Below are 21,005 nucleotides of genomic sequence, written 5' to 3' on the forward strand. Positions count from 1 at the left end.
TGACTTCTCAGTCAAGGCTCACCTGTCCAAAATTACTGAAAAATGGTGCTAGGAAGATACATCATGGGCCTTCAGGCTGCTTTGATATTGGTTAAATGTGAAAATCTCATAGGGAGGGAATGCCTTAATAATTCTGAATCTGTGCTTTCCTTCTAGCTCTGCCTTTTTCCTGTCTCCAGGACTATTCCACAGCTTTAAGGCCATCAGCCAGAGAAGGGTATCACAGAGTGCTGAACCTGTGGCTTTGCACTGTCCTCTGGTCACAGGTTTTCCACAGACAAAAATGTCCAGTTAGAGCAGGGAAGAGGCACAGGGATGATACACAGTGGTTGCAGGTTTCCCTGTTGGACAAGAGCTCTGGGGTTACTTGGCAGGAGATTCAGCTGCTGGCTCAGCTCCCATCACCACCATGTTTCTCTTTTCTGCCTCTCCACCCCTTCATAGAAGCTGGGAAGAAAAATTTAATGTGTTCTTTCTTTGCTGTTTAGTTTGGTTTGCAGTTTAAACTGAGGTCCAGAGTTGAACAAGGCTGTCTTTTCAGTCTGGAAACTTCTTAAAAAAATAGAGTTGTGGGTACCCTGGAGAGTGAAAAAATTAGTATCCCTCTCCTTTCTCTAGTATCCCTCATCCCTTTCTTTTTTGTTTGATATTTGCAAAAAAAACCTATTTCTTTAACCTTATTCTCTCCTGAAATCGATTTTGGTGATCAATTTAAAATTTCAAAGGCAAAATATATCTTACCTGCCCCTGTGCTACCCTTTTAATATATGTCTCTGATGTTCTCTTACTGGCTCAGTGGGCTGTAAAAATCTGTGTTTATGTATGTATCCTCACAGCTGTTTTCATTACAGTTCTCTGTCCTGGATGCTGTTATTTTGTACACCGTATTTTGCATTTTGTACTGCCTCTCACCAATTCCCGCTTTCCTGAGCCTGTGGGTGGGGAGGACACCACTCCAAGGAGATGAAAGCTCTCTGTTAGCTAAAACACCTCATCAGACCCAAGGTCCTGGAGGATGGACATTCTGCCTGGGTGCACTGAGGGCACTGGACTTCAAGACAGGTTTGCCAAGTAAGATCTTTTTTAACTCTTGTAGGTTGCATAAGGTGAGGTGGGCAGCTGAAAGGTAAAGTCCACTGTCAGGAGGAAAATCTCGGTGTCTTTGCTGCTGCTCTTGGGATATTGGCTGCCTCTGCACCCAGGAGGTGCTTCAGAGGCTGGTGAAAACCCACAGCAAACCAAGGCACAGGGGATTCCACTGAGTGTGTCAGGTTTGACACGGAGTACTTAGAGTAGCAAAGTACGATCAGGATATTTTGCTTCATTTAAAACTCCCCAAAAGTTTAATTTTTTTAAATTCATCTTTTAGATGCTGGAAAATGATGATTTTGTACACTGACATGTTAATGATCATCTGAGATTCTAATCCAAATTTTGGTGCCTTACATAAAAGAGGTGAAAATAAAAAAAATCTAAGCATGTTCAAAAGAGCATAGTATTACTGTGGTAATTTTTTTCTGAAAGAAAATGTTATTTGAAGTTTTTTCCCAATGAAAATGCCACTTGATGTATAAATTCTGTTTTAAAATTTGTTCTTCTTGGATTCATTCTAATACTTCATTAATAAAGTGCAAAATAACAGGTTATGTTATTATATGTAATAGGATAAGTAGTTAACTATAATCAAATGCATAACTCCTAAAAGTTTCATCTCTATAAGGAGGTACCATTGGCAAAGTAGTCGTAGTTAATTGCAATATTTCTTTCTCTGGAGTCTGTCCCAGAAGATGGGATGTCTCTGACTGATGTCTAGGGATGGATGTCAGTGCCATGACTGGACAGCCCAGAGTGTCTTTGCTTTCATATTGTCCTGAGACCAATATGAAAGGTTTCCAGTAAACACTGAGAATTATGCTGTGTATTTTGGAGGCAAAACTAATCCTTGTCCTATCTTTTCTTCCATAGAAGAGCACTAGGGGAAATGCAAGTGGGTAACTGCAGTACAGAATAAATTCAGTTATGAAAGTTCTTAACTAATAGCCAAGGTTCCTTAAATACTGTGATTTTTGGCTAGACATGAAATACAGCTATGTGGAGAAAATCCTTTGAGTAGTTGGATCTATTACAGAATCACAGAATATGCTGAGTTGGAAGGGACCCATCAGGATCATCAAGTGCACCTCCTGGCCCTGCACATAACATCCCCAAGAAATCACACCCTGTGCCTGAGAGCATTGTTCAGATGCTTTTTGAGCTCTTTCAGGCTTGGTGCTGTGACCACTTCCCTGGGGAGCCTGTTCCAGTGCCCAGCCACCTGGTTCTTCTGGGGGAAGAACCTTTTCCTGATATCCAACCTAAAGCTCCCCCATGTCAGCCTCATGCTGTTTCCTCAAGTTTTTTTTGCCGCGTGTTTTCGGCGTGGCCAGCTTGTGCCTCGGCGGCGGCGCGCACACAATTTTTCGCAGCAGCGGCGGCTCCTTGCCGCGGTGGCGGCGCTGCGTTTTCAGGCTGAAGAGACCCAAGTGATCTCAGCTGCTCCTCATAAGGCTTCTCTTCCAGACCCTTCACCTTCCTCATGGCCCTCCTTTGGACACTTTAATAGCTTAATGTCTTCGTTACGTTGTGGCACCCCAAACTGCAGGCAGGTTCAAGGTGGGGCTGCCTCAGTGCATGGGACAATCCCCTCCCTTGCCCAGCTGCAATGCTGTGCCTGATGCCCACCAGGACATGGTTAGCCCTCCTGGCTGCCAGGGTATGGCTGGCTCATGTTCAACTCTGTTTTGACCAGGACCGCCAGGTCCCTTTCCGCAGCCCTGCTTTCCAGCATCTTATTCCCCAGTCCAGCTCCTCACATTTACATACAGGCAGTCTTGAGTTGTTCATGGTTGTCTTCTTTGTGTGACTGTATGTGGTGGTGGAATGATGCCTCTGTGGTCACAGTTCATGCCTTTATAAATCAGGTTTGTTTTGAGGCACTTGGCTTAAAGCTTTGAGATCTGAGATCAGGAGTGCTGGGCAGGTGCAATGGGTTTGTTGCAATAACAGCTGTGACAGAGACTAGGATAACCAGAATCATGAGCAGCACCATAGGACATGTGCTTCTGTCCTCGAGGGGAACCTTGTATCTCATTAATAGACAGACCCACAGAATTTAGAAGCATTTTGGGAAGTTGCTGCTCTCTCTTCAAAATCCATATGTGGCAGAGTACTTGTTGCTTGAGCCTCATTCCTTAACACAACACTCCCTGGATAAATGAAATTACATGAGAAAAGGAGCTTGTTTGCTTAAGCAGTACTTGTCAGAGTCAGCATTTGCAAAATGTCATGTTTTAGTCTCCACAGCTTGGAGCAGGAACTGTCACAGAAGTGTGTGTGCACCTCTGGTCCTGTCTCTGCTGAGGAGCTGGTCCCAGGCAGTGGGGACGTGCTGGTGCTCGCTGGGTGAGCACACACAAGCCCCAGGCACCACCTGTGCTTGTGCTATCTCCTGCTCTGGTGTTCCCCCTGACAACCTGCAGGCTGAACTCGTTAAACTACTGCTGTTTGCTACAAGGAATGACCTGCCAAAAATCTGCACAGCCCTGTGCCACTGGGGCCAGGGGAGCCGGCCCTCCCCGCTCACCCCCAGCTGCCCTGCCTCTTTACAAAGAAAAGAAATTAATTCTATAATAATCCTAGAATGGCATTTTTAGCCTTATGTAAAAATGTCAAGGAAAACAAAGATAAGGATTATTTCTTAATTAAATACGGATTTTATTTTGGTTTTTGTTTTTACTCTAAAAGCAAACCAAAACAAGTTTCTGCCAAGAGCTGTTATAGCCCACCCCCTTTCTATTTTTTTTAAATTGTATTTTTATATGCCTGGCAGAATTAATGATGAAAATCTTTCCAGCTGTGACTTTGCCAGAATCCCTTTCTGAAGCTCCTACTAATTTGGATTAAAACTGGATGGATGAAAGCCTCAGACAGCAAATCCTGGCAGTAGATTTGCTGAGGCCCCACAGCATATACTTCTCCAACTGTTCTTATCTTCTGAGGAAAAAAAAAAAAGAAAAGAAAAAACAGTAAACATAATTTTGTAATTACACAGTTGTATTCTCCCTGGTTTTCACCTCCCTGGGCTGGGACACAGGGTCCCACCACCTCAGCAGCCTGCTGGGTGGTGGGACAGACAGGACAGACCCCTGGCGTTTGCAGGGCAAGGTTTTAATTGCAGAATTGTGGAGTTTTTAAACACTATCTTGTACCAGCTACACTAAATGTTAACAGCCTGGATTTTAGAGGGATGTAACAATTCAGAATGGAAGCTGTGGGTGTGCAAGCCTCTCATTGCAAGGATGTGAAGCCACCAAGCTTCCTGAGCCCTGGCTGCTGGGTGTTCACCTCACTTGCTTCATTCTAGCAGCGTTGGCGCCGCCTTGTCTTACTGTCCAGGCTTCCTGGAGCCAGCAGCTGCAAGCTTTCCTACTGCCACAGACAATTAAATTAATTTCTTCAAATTGGACAAATCGATCTCTGGCAAGTGGCCCATGTTCCTGCTCCTCTTCCCTCTCGCCAGGAGAGTCTTCTGGAAATTTGTGAGCTTACTAAGCCCTCGCTCCATGAGTTCCTCCCTTCATGGCCATGCTGAGGCCAAGAAAAGGCAGTGCTCTGAACATGGGCAGTGCTGTGGGATGCTGACAGCCTCTTCCCATGGCCTTGCCACAGGCTGCCCTCTTCACCAGCACAGCCCCTCCAGGTGTGAGGCTGCAGCTCACAAAGGCACCTGAAAGCTACTTGTGAGCACGATGTCTTAGATCCCAGTGCTTCCTGGAGGGGATGGCAGGAACTCCTTGCTGCAGGTGCTCCAAGCACCTTGCTGGCCTGCCTGGAGTGCCTCCTGCATGGAGAAGGAACATGAATATTACCAGTTATACTGATGGCATAGTCTGTTAATCATTAGGAACAATAGCAACTTTCCCCACTTGCAATTTCTGGCAAATCAAAAGATTGTGAAGGAAGTGCCAATTCTAAAGCATTATGGGAGATAGTGTAGGCATAGCAGCATCTCCTGTCTCCAGGCTGTGCCTGCTGGCATGGAAAGACATGTTCTTCTGTGGGAGACATACCCTTTCCACAAATTTCCAGTGGGCCAAGGGCTTTGTTTTTATGGGGTGTCCTCCTGCGTTTTGCTCCATCACTGTTTAGCAAGTATGAGCTTGAGAGGGTGTCTCCAGCTGCTTTGAGCTTTTCTTTCCTTCTCAAGATGCCTTGAGGTAGTCTCAAGGTAGAGTGTAGTTTCAAGGCACCTTGTCTACACCTAGCCTTTCATGTCAGTGCCATATCTCAAGCAGTTGTGTTAGTGTCCTTGTAGTCAGTGGACAGGGCACTTGTCCATCTGCTCTTCTGGAGCTCTTGCTTGTGCACAACTCAGACTTGCTCATTTAGGAGCTACTCTAGTTGGTAATGTCTGGTTTTTACTGAACTTTGTTTACACTGAGGCCAGTTAATTCACCTTCATTTCATGCATGCATATAAGCCCCTGCTTCTGTGATGCTGGATAAGAATATTTATGAAATAGTTTTGCCCTCTTCATTTTCATCTACTTTGTCCATCCAAAAATGAACCAAATTGGTTTTGATACAAGAAAAAAGAGTAATTCAAGAAACACCCAGGAGAGCAAACACCCAAAGATCAAAATCTTTGTTGCTCTCTTGGCAGACATAGAAGTTACTTCCTTTTGTCCTTTTGTCCATTTATCGGGTTTGTGGCTCATGATTTCTGTGAGCTGCTGACTACTTCTTTTCTTGTGGGTTATCTAAATATTTATGCAGCTAATTTTATTTCCCCTTTCACTAGATTGTTACTTTATATGTATGATGCTTTAGGGAGCTGATGGGTAAGATACAAATCCTGCTTGGGAGTACTGGATTGCACTTCATGAAAGGTTCTGCAGATGAGTTATTGCTCCTCAGCAAGTCCTCAGCCTGTGGTTTCACAAGCATGGATGCTAATGTGACAGTGCAGTGCTGCTGAAAGGAGTGGGGTTTGTGCCTTTTCCCTGTTCCCTGGTCCTGGCTTTTCTCACCCTCTGCTCAGCAGTGTTATCCACACTTTGACCGTGATTCTTACTGGAGCATTTCTTGTGCCAGTTCAGCATACTAGCACCCAGCATAAAGCTGGCTATTTTGCTGAAACAGATTATCCCAAGGGAATGAATTTCCACCTTCTGAGGTGAGCTCTTCGATCAGCTTGTTGTGGTCATGAAGCTGCGATCTCAGTCACATCACTCCTAGACCTCAGGCTGACTGTGGAGGCTGTGAAGGTCTTTGCTGAATTGCCCAAGGACCTCATGGCAGAAGGAAAGCAAATGATGGTCTTTTGTGTGACAGAGACCATGGCTTCATGACCACCAAGAGCTGATCCAACAGCTCACCTCAGAAGAAGGAAATTCAGGCCATGCCTTTGAGAAAGGGGATGATACACCGAAGTGAGAAGGATTGCCTTTGGGGGTTGTTTATTCACTTGAGACTTAATGCTTTATTACGTTTTTCCCTTAACTGAAGAGCTATGTCGTGGGTGCTGAAAGTTTTCTTTCCTTCTTGTGATCCAGAGGCAAGGTGTGCCAGAGTTAATACAGAGGAGCCATGAGGATCAGTAGTGGAACTACAAATGGTCCATGGGATTTACCATCTTGGAGGGGCATAAAGAGATTTGCAGCCCTGCAGTATTTGCAGTCTCTCTTCAGATTTTGGAGGATTTTAAGGTGTGGGGAAGTCCAACCACAGTATATGCCACAGAGCAACAATTGCCTTTTTCGTGTGTGATTGTGGATATTTATTTATTCAGTGCTCTCTTTTAAAATACCTCCTAAATACTACTTCTCTTTTCCTTTCAAAATCTCTCCAAGCTGATTTGGCTTATAATAGTTTCCAACACTGTGAAAGTGGCCCTTTTGGAACACAATATTTTTCTGCTTTGGTCTTTGTCGTATTTGGAATTGCATCTCAGTGGCTACTGTTTTTTATTGAGAAATCAGGTCCTTTCCTCTCAGTCTGTCAGCTGAGGGTTGTCCTGGGATTCCTTTCATTCGGATGCTGCAATGTATTAACCCAAGCATTTTAAGGGCATGCCTGAGTAGTTGGAGTGCTGGGCTGTTGGTTTTTCTCTCTCTGTGGTTTGGTGAGACAGTCCTTGCCTGTGTGGGTAAGGTCTGAGTAGAAGGACAGAAGCCAGACTGAGGATGTGAGTTCACTGACTGGTTAATCCCACTCTGAATAATGTGAGGGAGCAGCAGGGTTGTGTAGCAGGTTAAGTCAGTTACCCACCAAACAGCAGCACACAGAGGAGTTTTGAGAGGTGCCATGTGGGGATATTTTTACTAGATATGCTGAGATGATGAAGTGTTGCAAGAGTGACAGAGCAGCAGCTGTGACTGCAGTGGGTAACCCAGAGTTCATATCCTGCCTGAAGCAGGAAGATGGTTTCTGTGTGTAAAATGCAGGAAGATGGTTTCTGTGTGTAAAATGCAAGAACACGTTCATCTCTGGGCTAGGGGGCATCTTCTTGTGTGGAACATCTGCCTTCAGGAAGGCAGGGTTAGGACTCTTTGCTGTGGCAAATTATGTGGGAACCCAGAACTCCTTATCCTGCAATGTTTCCAAATACAGAGCTTACAAAGTTATTTTATGTATTTTTGTAAACCACAAGTTCTCAGGCCCTCAAGATAAGAAAAAAACCCAAAAACATTGGTTTGTTCAAGCAGATCTAGAGGAAGCCAAAAAGATGATTAGAGGGCTGGAGCACCTCTCCTAGGATGACAAACTGAGAGTTGAGGTTGTTCAGCATGAAGAAGGGGAGGCTCCAGAGAGACCTTCTGGCAACCTTACAGTACTTAAATGGGAACCACAGTAAAGAGGGACTATTTATCAGGGAATGTAGTGATGGGAAAAGGGGTAACAGTTTTAAACTGAAAGAGGGTAGGTTTATATTAGATATTAGGGAGAAATTCTTCCCTGCAAGGTTGTTGAGGCACTGAAACAGCTTTCCCAGAGAAGCTGTGGATGCCCCATCCCTGGAAGAGTTGAAGCCAGATTGGATGCAACCTGAGCTCTGAGCAACCTGGTCTAGTGAAAGGTGTCCCTGCCTATGGCAGGGGAGTTGGAAAGAGATGATCTTTAAGGCCTCTGTGCTCCCATGGTTTTATAATTTGAGTGCCTTGCATTCTTGAATGCATTTGTCCTCAGAAGATCCATATGAAATAGGTATTATTCCCATTTTAGAAATGTGACTTGCCCAAGGCCATACATGATGTCATGAAAATGAACATCTCCCAGTCTCAGGTTAGCTCCCAAACCACTCCACCAGCTTTTCTTCTAGGGCTGATCACAACCAGCTCACAAATCTGTACATCCACTGGGATTTTTTTCTGTGCTAGGAGATCAGGGAAACAAAATGTTCTGGATCTGTAAATCCTAACCTGGATCTATCTGTAAAACTAGTAATTTCATAGATTCTGTTGTAGCATTTAATATTTTTGTGCTTGTAGGCACTATTTACATTAATTTGCTTTCTAACTGGAAAGAACCAATGATCCATAGGACTGTACTAAAAATACATGAAAGAAAGGATGATTTTAAAATAAGTGGGGAAATTACTGGTGAAATATAAAGTAATTGTCTTCAATATGTTGAATGTTCTCTTGAACAAAACTTCCTGGTACCATGAGAAACAATGCAAGTGAATTTTTCAATTACTGTTAAATTTTTCTGGACAATTAGTACAATCTTCAAGTAAAACTTCAAAGGTTGTAATCTGCACAATTGGTTTCATTCACTCTGGCTTGTCAATTGTAAGAAAGCTACTCTTTATTCTAAACTACAGCAAACAGATCAAGACCTAGGAAACTGAGAAAATCAATCCTTTATTGTAACAGTTATCTTCAAAGCTTGTCTGAAAGATTTCTTCCACAAAAGCCCCATCTGTGTTAGGATTTCCAAAGTAAAAAATGAATGTCTGTGATTGCTAACATCAAGAAAGACTAATTTGTCTATGGAGTATTGCTAGTCTGTGAGCACTGATGGTGCTGGGACTAAAACATACTCATAGATTTTCATTAAAGCTGGAATTGTTGCCTATCCTCCACATCTAAACCAAGTGTCTGCCTTACTTAAATCAGCATTGGCCTGAGATAGTACAAGAAACACAAGAATAACATTTAATTTTTAAGACAGCTTTCTGCTATTAATGGCAAATCTTCATGGGAGTCATATGAGAGTGGAGATGTCATTTAAAACTTACTGTTCTTCCATGTCACCTTCAGGCACATTTTGCCAGATCTGAAATCTATAGCAGTGTTGACACTATTCTCTCACTCCAGAGAGAATAGACCATTCAATCCTCCTCCATCACTCAGCAGAGCTGTGACAAGGTGAAGAGAAAAACATCACAACATTTCAGAGAGGCTGTCTTAGCCTTCTTCACAGGATGCAACACATCAGCGCAAAGAAGAGGATGGCGTGGTGAGGTACCTCCAGCACATGCCCAGAAGATTATTTTCAAAGTTTTATGTTTGTTCTTCCAGAAATGAATTCCCATTCTATGATGATGGATATTTTCAGTCTTAAAGGTAAGAAACCAGACTATCAGATTACTGGCTACCAGATATGGATAACCGATCGTGTTGGCTGTTCCAGCAGCCTGTGATTTTATGTCTGTGCTTAACTCTGCCTTTCTAGCCTTTACTGCTACAGATGGATACTGGACTGCTGTTCCTAAATGAAGTTGGAATAATAGACCTTAGAGATGGAAAAATACCTAATGGTCCATTTTCCTACCGCTGCCAAATAGATTTTATTAAAAAAAAACACAGTCAAATATCTTTCATGGCAATATTTTACCATGAAATATTACACCCTCTTTATAGTCTGGGTGGAGAAAAGGAGACTTAACAGCTCCTTGGCTTAAGGTTTTGACAGTCTGTAAGTTTGGTACCCAAGAGTCTTCTGGTACCATTCACCTTTTGCTTTGCAGATTTGGAGCGTCTGGGAAATTGGATAGGGCAGTTGGTAGTGTCCAACTAATCTGCTGTGCTAATACAAAACTCCTGGAAAAGGAGGTAGAGAACGTTTGTTGAATTGCAAACATGAAGCACCCACTCCCACAAGTTGCTTTGTTTATAACAAAGCACAAGGACTGGAACTTCGCAGGGGTCCCTGCTGCAGCTGTAGGATGTGTTTGCAGCCGCAATGGCTGGGTGTGCTTCACTTGGACTCACAGCTGCTCTAAGTGGGGCAAAGGGGGTGCCTTTCTTTAAAATGATCCCCATCTGCTGACTGTCCTACTGCACACATAACTGCCCTGTAGTTTTTTAGTTTCCTCAGAACTGATCTCAATATGTGACTCTGTAAACCAGGAGTTCCAGCATTCAAAGACATGCATGTTTGTGTGGTTTTCTAAATCTGGACTCTACAGAAGTAACTAAAATACCTCATTTAGGTTACTTTTTCCACCTGTAATGGGAAAAATGCCCTGCAGACACTGCAATGGTTTAATTGGAATTCAATTGCTTGTACTCTTTCAGGCTTTTAAAGAAAAATATCAAAGAATGAACTGTAAAGCCAGATGTATATCTCCAGAGACTTAAATAGTCCAGTTTCCAGTGACATGCTTTAATTCTCCTCCCACTTAGTAATTTTACATTGGTGCAAGTTCTTTGGATAAGAAAGGGCAACTGACCTCTCTAAAATTATTCTTCTTACATTGAGTTGGAAACAATGAGATCTCACAAAATACGTAATCTTGTTAATTATGAGTGTATCTGCATTAATGTCTTGGAGGTGAGCCAGAGGAAGACTTCAGTCTATGCAGTTTTGCACATGCTTAGGTGATTAGCCGGGTTTAGGAATTATTATAGGTACAGAATTACTGATCACCAAGCTTTTCCACTCCTTTCCCCGTTCTTTCCCCACTCCTTTCCCCACATTGTTGCTTAGATTTCATTTAGTTCATGGACTCTCTGTTACATTAATGTTCGCCTGAAAAAAATACCAAACCACAACAAAACCCATCCCCAGAAAGCCCCACACCAAAGTCTGGATTTTGGTTCTGAATATCTTTATTTCAGACAGTCCTTGTGAGAAGAGGATCCTGCAGAAGATGGCTTTGAGGCAATGTACCAGCAGCCACTGTCAGGTCTCCTCTGAGCATTGCCCAGATGGGCAGTCAGAAAGAAAGGGGATCTGTGCCCAGCTGCCTCAGGCCACCACAGACCCCCATTCTCCTAAAGTCCCCTTCTCCTCCCTGCAGTGGGAAGTCAGCTGCTTTATTTTGTGCCGTCGATACCTCTTCTGTCAAAGCAGGACATTGTGCCTTGTGGTGCAGGGCTTGGAAGGACCAAAGTGTGCCATGTCCTTGTCTCTGAAGGTGTCAGTAAAACCACTCAGCCTTTAGCAGGAGCAGAGCAGCCAGTCTCTTGGGCTGGTGACCTGAGTTCTCCTGGTGGTCTCAGTTCTGGGAGCACACTGGGCTTATCCAATCAAGTAAATGGTTAGATGTATATGTAAATGTATATGTAAAAATGTATATGTAAAAGTAAATGTATAATGTGCAACACAGCAGTAAGGTGGGGTAGAGATTTAAACCCAAAGGAAATAGCATCTCTTTATATGAATTGGAGGGGAGTTTGAAATGCCAAGGTCCCATTCTAGTTTCTTTGTGGGTTCACCTTCCTCTTTACTATTCACATGTTCTGACTCCTGCCCAGAAGCAGAAACTCAGGATAAGGTAGGATCTATGCCAGCCTCAGTTTCTTTTCTCTTCTCCAGCAGTTGTCATCTTATTATTAACAGCCTTGAAATGCATATAATAAGATACATATTGGAGAAACAGATACAAAGTATGGTTTCTACTAATGAAACCATATAATAATAATGATCAACTTATATATATTTATTATGGAAACCATGATCTTTCCTGTTATCATTGGTTTAAAATATGACTAATTGTTTGGAGAGACCAGCAGTTTAGTTGGATGGCTGGCTAAATACTGTAAGTTGTTTAAGAGTGAAATAGTTGATTCTGATGATAAAATATGCTCAAATATTATTACAGTTGTGTGTTTGCATGAAAACCGAGGGGAAAGGTTCAGGATTTTTTTTAAAGTCTCTTTTTCTGGCTGAGTTCTTGGTTTTCTTGGCCAACAAAATTGTTCCATGTCAATCTGATTTGCAAAGAAATTGTTCAATAGAGACCTGTAACAGCTTACTAGACCTGTTGGGGTATTTTTGAACTCAGTGATGTTTTGTTAGAGACAGAGGACAGAAATTGCTTTTATTCAAAGGTCTAACTAATAGAATGAACCTATACTTGTTATTAATTCTATGTGCAAGAAAAGAAATTGGGAAACCACGAAATAGAAGGTCATTCATATACATTCAGCTCCATTTCTGTTGTAACAAGGATCTTGGGAGAGCTTGATCTGTCTGTTTTAAGGTTCTATTTTTCTCTTCTTAATATAACTTTGAAAATCATATGGCAGAGAACAGGGGGATTTGTAATATTATATGTCTTAGAATATTTTGAAAAAGGGAAGTATTTCTCAACCTTTTTTTAATTGAAGAATGATACAGTCTTATAAAATCTATGAACCTTTCTGTTTCCCTCTCTTTATTTGATAAAATGGTCGGTAATAAGTTAGAAAATCTTTGTGAATCAAGTTAATCACTTTGCAAAATCCTAGCTTAATCTTGTAATCAGACAATTTGATTGTATGTGTTGATAATAAAAATGTCCTTATGCCTGCCAGTAGGTCCTGCCAACACATAAAAATTGGTGGCTGAGTGACTGGCTCCCACTGTTCTCTCCAGCAGGTGGTGATGCTTCTCAGCAAACCCCCTTAGAAACTGTGGGTTTGCTTGAAACAAGGTGTAATCATTTTACCAGCCACCTCCTGGCATTGTAGAAACCCTGGTGCTCTGTGGACCTTCAGCTGAGAAGCAGAGATGAAAGTGAGCAGAGATCTGGCCTCTCACTTTTCTTGGTTTTCTCTCCTTTGAAAAGTTTCTGCTTTTGAGCTTTATGTGGACAAAGTGAGGATGCATTTGTGTTGCTTCTGTACCAGGATTTGGGAAGCAAGTCCATTGTTTCCCAAGGAAAGAGAGGAGAACAATTCTAGAGCAGGAGAACAATCTCCTTTCCTGTATTTTGCTTAGGAAGATGATGTGCCTGAGCCTTGGAAAAAGGATGAAGAATCTTGAAGGAGAGTGTTGAGAAGCATTTAGCATGCTGTTGTCCTCAGGCTATGGGGCCAGCTGCAGAAACTGAAGAAATGCAGATTAACTTGTTCTACAAACCAAAGACTTTTAGGCTGCCTATAGTAGAACTCCAAGGTGCTTTTTCAGCTGATGGCAGCAGTACCATTCACATAGCTCCCCGTGTAGACTAGAAATCAGAGTTTCTAGAGCTGTGTTCAGAGATCATGTGTTAGTCATACACAGGCTTTATCCAGTCTTTAGCTGCCTCGATGAAATTATCTACTTTCTGTGACTCTTCCTATTGAAAAATGAAGTCTAAGTTGTTGCCTCTAGTATGCTGTAGACCTAGAAGTAAAACTGGAGCTTTGAATGTGCATTTCTGCTTTATGTCCTGAACATAAGAAGAGCCAAATCCTGCAAATGAAGTTTACTGCTGTCTCAATGTCTAAGTGGGGTTAAAAAGGAGGCATTACAGTAACCTACTATTTGGAGTCTGGCACTCTGAGTATACTCATCATCTCTTAATCTGTCCCTGGGTCTGGTTATAATTTACATCTTGAGCAATCATATTGCATTCTGCATTTGCATTTGTGTTTTCTTTTTCTATTGTTAAACCTGTTTTCATCTTACACGTTTTCCATTCTTCTGCAGCCCATAGCCAGTGATAGATGACAAGGTTCAAATGCAGAAGGTCAATTACATCACCCAGTGTCCATCTCTGACAGCACAGAACTATTGTTTTTGAGGTCTATTTGCTATTGTTTGGTCCAGCCAATTGCTAAATAGGTCCTGTGTATTCAACAAAGTTTTGCCACCAATAATACCCCACATACCCTTAATTATAATAAGGGAGTAGTCTGGGGTGCTGTTGAGGGGTGGGAGGTGGTCTGCTATGGTCAGAAAAATTGTCTATTTTTTGAATCTTTTTACTCAGACCAGTTTGGGTGCATCGTTCTGAAGCACATTCCATTAACTGGTAAGTCAGACTACATCAGCAGCACTGAGTCCTGCTTGTCTCAATCCTTTCAGTCTAGAATACCTGGCAGAAAATGAGGTGGCTATTGGCATTCATCCTCATTAACTCAAAAGTTGTTTTGTTTGTTTCCTGCCCGCATGTTTACAGTCATTCTGGGCAAAGAGGTTTGCAATTTGCTTCCCTGTGGTTTCAAATTGCAGTGGTTTATCTAGCAGGGAAGCCTGTCTTAAGGAGCTAGATAAGACGCTAATGGAAATTATTTGCCTGCAGAAGGAAGGGTTCACAGGCAGTCCCAGAGAGAGAAATCTGCTGGAGCTGAGACTGGGAGTGATGCCATATTGAAAATGAGTTAGTGCACATTTATCTTAAATTTTAAAAAATCTGTAATACAAGCCTAAAACATATATAATTCATGCTGGTTTCAAAATGCTGGGGTCTTTTTTTGTTTTATTTAGGTTTGGTTTTTTTGTTTTGAGAAGTTGTTTTTTTCATGAGGTTAGACTGTCAACATTATTCTTAATTGGACAATAAGAAGTATATTTTAATCATTTTAAAGCAGGTTTCTCTACTGCCTGAAGGTCTGCATACCAACCAAAGTCAGTGAAGAGGTTGGCTGCAAGCAGTATACAGCTGTCATAATTATAATATTACCCAAATAGATTCTGCTCATGCAGAAGCATTTTACTCTTAGCTGCATAAAATCTCATACATATTCTTTGGGATAGTTGTTCCTTGGATATATCAGCTGGTTTCATTTCACAAGAATATTACTCTCATACACTTAATAAGTGGGCATAAAGAGAAGGTCGATTTCTGACAGAGTTCTGATACAAAAGAAATATACAGCTGCACTTTTCTTCCCTGGGAGAGCAGAGTCTTCATTCACAAGGTAGCAAACATAAAGGAATATAACAAGAATCTCTCTGTCAGTCTCCCATGCCTAATAGAGGGGTGAGAAAATCCTGGCAAAGAGCCAGCTATGAAACTTCCTCATTGAGCTTTTACAAAGTTTATCTAGATCTGCACATTTCCTGTGGATAATACAGGCAGCTGTGGGACTGGTGTGTTAGTGTCAGATGGGTGGATGACTCTCGGGGCACCTAAGTCCTGATTTCTAGGCACACTTGAAAGGCCATGCTATCCACCTCAGCTTCTGTCTGTTGTCATGCTTATGGCAGCTGCAGCCGCTCTTTTCAGAGCCCCACAGATCTCCCAGCACACCTTCCCCCAGCACAGCTGTTTGCTGGCCCGCACACTTATCCTCAGCCTGTGCCTTGCTCCTCCTCCACAGCTGCTGGGGGACACAGAGGGTGGGGGTGAGCCTGCTTTGGTGGGAGTGCTTGTGCAGCAGCCACCACCAAATCCTTGCTGCACATCAGGCAGCACAGGGGTTGGAAGTAGGTTTTTCTTCTCTGTTAAGAGTGACCTTGCTACTGAGATACTGGATGCAATGGGAGGTGAAGAAAAAAAGCAAAGAATCTTTCTGTGACAGACTTAACTGGGCTTGAACTCTTTTCCTTCAGGGGGAGATTCAGGCAGAGCAGAGAGATATTTTTGCTGTCTGTGGCTGTGGTCCCATTCTGTTCTTCTGTGGTTTCTCCAGGGCAGTGTGAATAACTTCATACTCAGTGTGCTGGTTTCTAGGAATACTCTTCTAAGGCACCTAATTCTCCCCGGGTATTGTATCTCGACTGTCCAATTCTCGGCTGAGGAGTCTGCTAGGCAACAGGAAATCTGCAAATTAAAACATTGCAACATCTAAGTCCCTGGCTGTACCCCAGCTTTGCTGGAGGACCAGTTTTCATCTGTTTGCCTATGAAAAAACATACTCAGATGTATATCATTTCTCTTGCATCATTTAAATGATTCCTCATGTTTCCCACTGGCTATTATTTTTATTACCCACATGCAGTCACTTTGCTGCTTATTTTGTTCATTGTAATGCAGACAGTAGCACTCTTGTTGCTTGATCCCCTAAAATGTGTGGTGAAGGTTCCACATTAGCGAAAGCTGCTTGAAGTTAAGTGGGTGTAGCCCTCCAGCTTCTGCTATTTTGTGTTAGGAGCTGGACCAACTAATTTACCCAATGCAGAGATGGACTGTCCATCCTGATTTAGTGGGCTGGATGGCTTCTCCTGTTCCCTAGTCTTTTACTTTTCCTTATAGAGGTGGGAGGGACTGTGCTCTGAGTCACTTGCTGTCAGCAATCAATATGATGCTAGTCATCTTCACATCTTCTCCCATTTACTGATCACTCCAGGGTCATCTCTTTATCACTCTGAAAAATATTTCTCTTCCTTTGCCCACAGCATGAGCCCACAGCTCACTAAAAGCAACACTACCCTGGTGTTAGGAGGGAGCTTTGCTGCTAGCTGCATACTCTTTGAGAAGACATTAATCCATGGTTCCATGGCCAGAGCCAATAAATGGCAATATTTTTCCCTAGGGGTACTTTTTAGTGTGGCCACAAGTGTGTGTGCCCTCTCCTATTATTTGATATCTCTGTCCTTCCATAACAGTATGACACTCAGCACTAAACAAGATTTTCTTTCAGATGACATGTCGGCAGAAATATGAGAGGGAACCACTGATATTCTTTCTCGTTTTCTGATGTTGACACCATAACCCACATTGCTCTGGGGATCTTTCATCAGCCTTCCACACCTGCATTTAAAAAATCTTACCAGAAAATCAGTGTTGATGTGCAGGATTTCTTGGCAATACACTATTGAAACCCTGGAGTGGGGAGCAGAGCACCTCTGCCTGAAGGTATTTGGTCATCTGCTACACACAGAATCAGTATTCAAAGACTGGCTGACTGCCTCAGTTCTTACCTCTGATGGTAAAGTAAGGCACACCCTGAAGGACTGAGAAGGTATTTTATGGAATCACAGAATGGTTTAGGCTGAAAGGGACCCTAAAGATCATCTCGTTCCATCCCTCCTGCCAAGGGCAGGGACACCTTTCACTAGACCAGGTTGTCAAAGCTGCATCTAGCCTGCCCTTAAACACATTCAGGGTTGGGGCATTCACAGCTTCTCTGGGCAACCTGTTCCAGTGTCTCACCATCTTCAAGGTAAATAATTTCTTTCTCATGTCAAATCTAAACCTACCCTCTTTCAGTTCCAGCTCTGCCTGCTTACCTGCTTGCCTGCTTAGTCTGTGGGACACATGGTTTGAACAGACACACACCTTTACCAGGGAGAACCAGGGCTGATTAACCCATCTTGTAGGAGAAAAGGGGTTAGAAAGCTTTGTGATTGTGGACTTCAGTCTCCCCCTTGCAGCTGTCATCCTCGGGCTCAAGGATTTAATTATCATGTTCAGAGGAAGCAGTGGAAGAGGCAAGGCTGTCTCTCCAGGTTGCAGGACCTCTCTGGTGACCATGGTGACCATCCACTCTCCTGCTGGGTCAAATCTTTAAGACAAAGGTAGGAACCCACTTCTCCCTCTCCCAAGTGACTGTCACAAATACTTCTTTAGTTCACATAATGCAAGAGAACATGTATGTGAGGGAATTCCCTACAGAATGGAGGGAACACCCTGTTGTGGTGAGGTAGGATGTGGGAAGGGAGGAGACACTGAACTAAGAAGGTCAACATCTTGAAAGAGGAAGAGAAGTCATACCTATTTATGCTAAAAATATATGCAGCCCGTTCCTACACAGTGTCAGAGTGTAAAGCTGGACCTCTGGTCTGGGAGACAGATAAATTCTGGATTTAGAAGGACTTGTCCTGAGCCACAGGAATAAAAGCTTGTTTACAGTGCACATGGTAAGATTTACTGAGCATTGTCACTATTAATAGCATGAACCTATGTAAGCTTTTACTCCTTTCTAGATGACAGTTCCCTGGCCCAGGCTGAGAGCCCTGGACTGTCATCAAGGACTCTGTTATGGATAACATCTTAACAGCACTGCTTCAGATGATTTCTGATTACAGCTCTCTCTTTGTTCCTTCCCAGTTTTCTTTTCCCAAGTCTGCTCATTTCCACTCTGCTTTCCCCTGTTCCTCTGGCTGTTTGGCTGCCAGATTTCTAGTCTGAGTGTGTTCTGCCCTGTAATGTAAGCACCGCACCCAGGGCCAGCCATGAGGTCCCAAAGAAAGGCAGATGTTGGACACCCACTTGGGTGGCACCACCAGCATCCCAAAGGGGAAAGGGAGCCACTGTCTCTCCAGGCCAAGAGGGGAAAGTCTGGCCCTGCATTTGTGTACCAGAGCTGCAGGGTCCTGGCTACTGTCACTGAATGTTGAACCAACCAGGGGAGCCTTACAATACACATTGGCAGCCGGTCTGCTTCAGAAATTGTGTTAGATTTAAGGGTGAGGAAATTCCTTCATTATTGGAATTCCAGCAGTCAGCAGATTTCGTATGCTAATAATATTTGTGACAACAGGGAACCCATGTGGGGATTAAAATGAGACTGGAGGTAGAATTAACCCAAATTCCTGGCCTTTGTCAGTTACAAATAATGCTGCACTATTGAAGTTTTCATCTTAGGGATTTTAAGAATCACAGCACTATAGCCAAAGGTGATGGGAGCAACCCTGCATTGCCCTACAAATTCAGCTGACTAAACTGGGAGGTCAAGCTGCATAATTAGATTTAATCTTTTCATAGAGTGGTGTGTAAAGTGCATTAGGAGAAATGGTTTTATTTCAGATGCCATCTAAAGCAACTGATTTTGATAATTGGGCAAGTGCTGAGCCAAAGGCCTGGATTTTCAGTTTATCAGCAGTTTTTTGCTACTTCATATGCAAATTTGATAACATAATGAGTGTTGACACCTAGTTTGTCCTGGAGCATATGTGCAGAGCTGGCTGACCCCAAGGATACAGGATACGTGCCTCCAAAGGCATCAGGGGCACGCTTCATTTACTTTACATAAATCTCAGTCTTTAGCGACTTGAGAGAGAACGCTCAAATACTTAAATGAACATTATTCTTGAACATGAAGTTTTAATAGTGCACCTTTTAAGTTTGTCATCAACCTGTATAAATTTATAGCAGATGAGAGTCCGTGCACAGTGCGCTAACTGCTTTGAAGTGAAAGCCTGTTCCACGGCTGAGGAGTCCACCCTCAGTTCACTAGATCCCAAAGAAATCAACTCCCCAGCTAGAAATTGCTGGGAGAAACTAATGATGAGCAGGATGGATAAAAGTATTCCTACTGCAACTGTCTGTATACGTGTTAGAAGCAGCAGCTTCAGCTCCCATGATAATTTTGCTTTTAGCTTTCTGTCAGTATAATGAGGAAAGAAAAGTCTGGTTTCAACTACAGCATTAATTTTTTAGGCTAGATGTTAGTTGCGTGTCAAAACCGAAATCTTTGTTGGTGGATATGACATATTCACTAGACACATTTGAAAAATACCAAAATAGTTTAACTATGTATGAAGTCAAATATACTTTCAATAGCATGAAATGTGTAATAGAGCCACTTCTGGTTTGATTTCAAAACAGCCAGCTTTTGTCTTCTGTCTGAAACCGCACACCGTTGTAGTTGGGTGACTTCCTCACAGGGTAGGATGGAAAGGAGCCATGGAAGGATAAAAACCCCCTTGCAACCTCCTGTGAAACAGCCAATAAAGGAAATCTAAGCATGGATGATCTTAGGTGCTTCTGCTGTCTGTGGTGGGACACCTGTGGGGCCAGCCGGGACTGGGAGCAGGGATGCGTCCCTGGAAGTGCCTGTCTCTGAGTCACTGCAGCAGCTGAGCTGGGGCTAAATTGGAAACAGAAATACATTGTCATGTCACCCGGATGCTCTGCCTCCAGCCAAATGGTAGACGGAAAAAAATGCTACCAGATGTTCTGATGTTATTAATATTGTTATCATTGTTATTATAAATAATATTCCATATTGGCTGGCGTTCAGTCCTAGCCCATCTGGAGCACACATGCTTGGGAGGAGAGCCTCAGCAGCCTGTGGGTTCCCCAGTTCCCTGCACACCTGTAAAAGAGGCTGGGCCAGCCCCCCTCCCTGTGCTGGAGGATGGAGGGGCTGCTGTGTGCCAGGGTGCTCCCTGCCCCACTCCCCTCCCTCTGCTAGCTCGGCTGTCATTCCAGCAGTCCTGCCTCAGCCAGGCCTTTGTTCCGCTTCCCTCTTTCCATAAGGGTGGGATTCTTTCCCCCACAGCTCTGTTTTGGGAGCTTTGTATCCACACGCAATCCTGGGTTTATATGATGAAGACAAGCTCTGCTGATGTTCCTCTCGCTGGACATGTTGCAGTAGGAAGTGCCAGCCTGATATTCCCATGGTCTGAAGCTCCTCTGGCCAAGGAGGCTAAGGTGCCACTTCAATGAAAAGTTTTCAGGCTAAACCTTCCTATCTAATGTTAGACAAGAAACTCTTTAAAAATGTTTCTAACTGCTCCCACTCCATGTTAACAAAAAAAAGGACTGGCTCTGTAGGTGAATGTGGAGAGTATGGCATCACTCCAGCGTGGGTTTCACCATAAACTTTGGCATATTCTCTGTCTCAAGGGTGCAGCAGCTACCAAGCACTGTATAACATAAGTCCCAAACTATTGCTGAAGTGGAAATTATCCCATTATACCCATTTAGGCCATCTGTCTAGGAATACAGGAATGAGAAAAAATTACCAGATGAGGTGATGACAGTGTTTCATTAAAAAATAATAAAATGCTAGGATATTAGTAAGTGTGGCATACTGGTATTTGTATATATCTAAGCTGAGGAAACAGAGATCCAGTATAAATAGATAGAATTTATAAATGGACTTCTGTGGTCACACTAGTTGTGCAGGAAGACAGTGTATTTTTAATTATTACATT

This window comes from Geospiza fortis, unplaced genomic scaffold, assembly GCF_000277835.1.
Source record: "Geospiza fortis unplaced genomic scaffold, GeoFor_1.0 scaffold98, whole genome shotgun sequence".
Taxonomy (NCBI): domain Eukaryota; kingdom Metazoa; phylum Chordata; class Aves; order Passeriformes; family Thraupidae; genus Geospiza; species Geospiza fortis.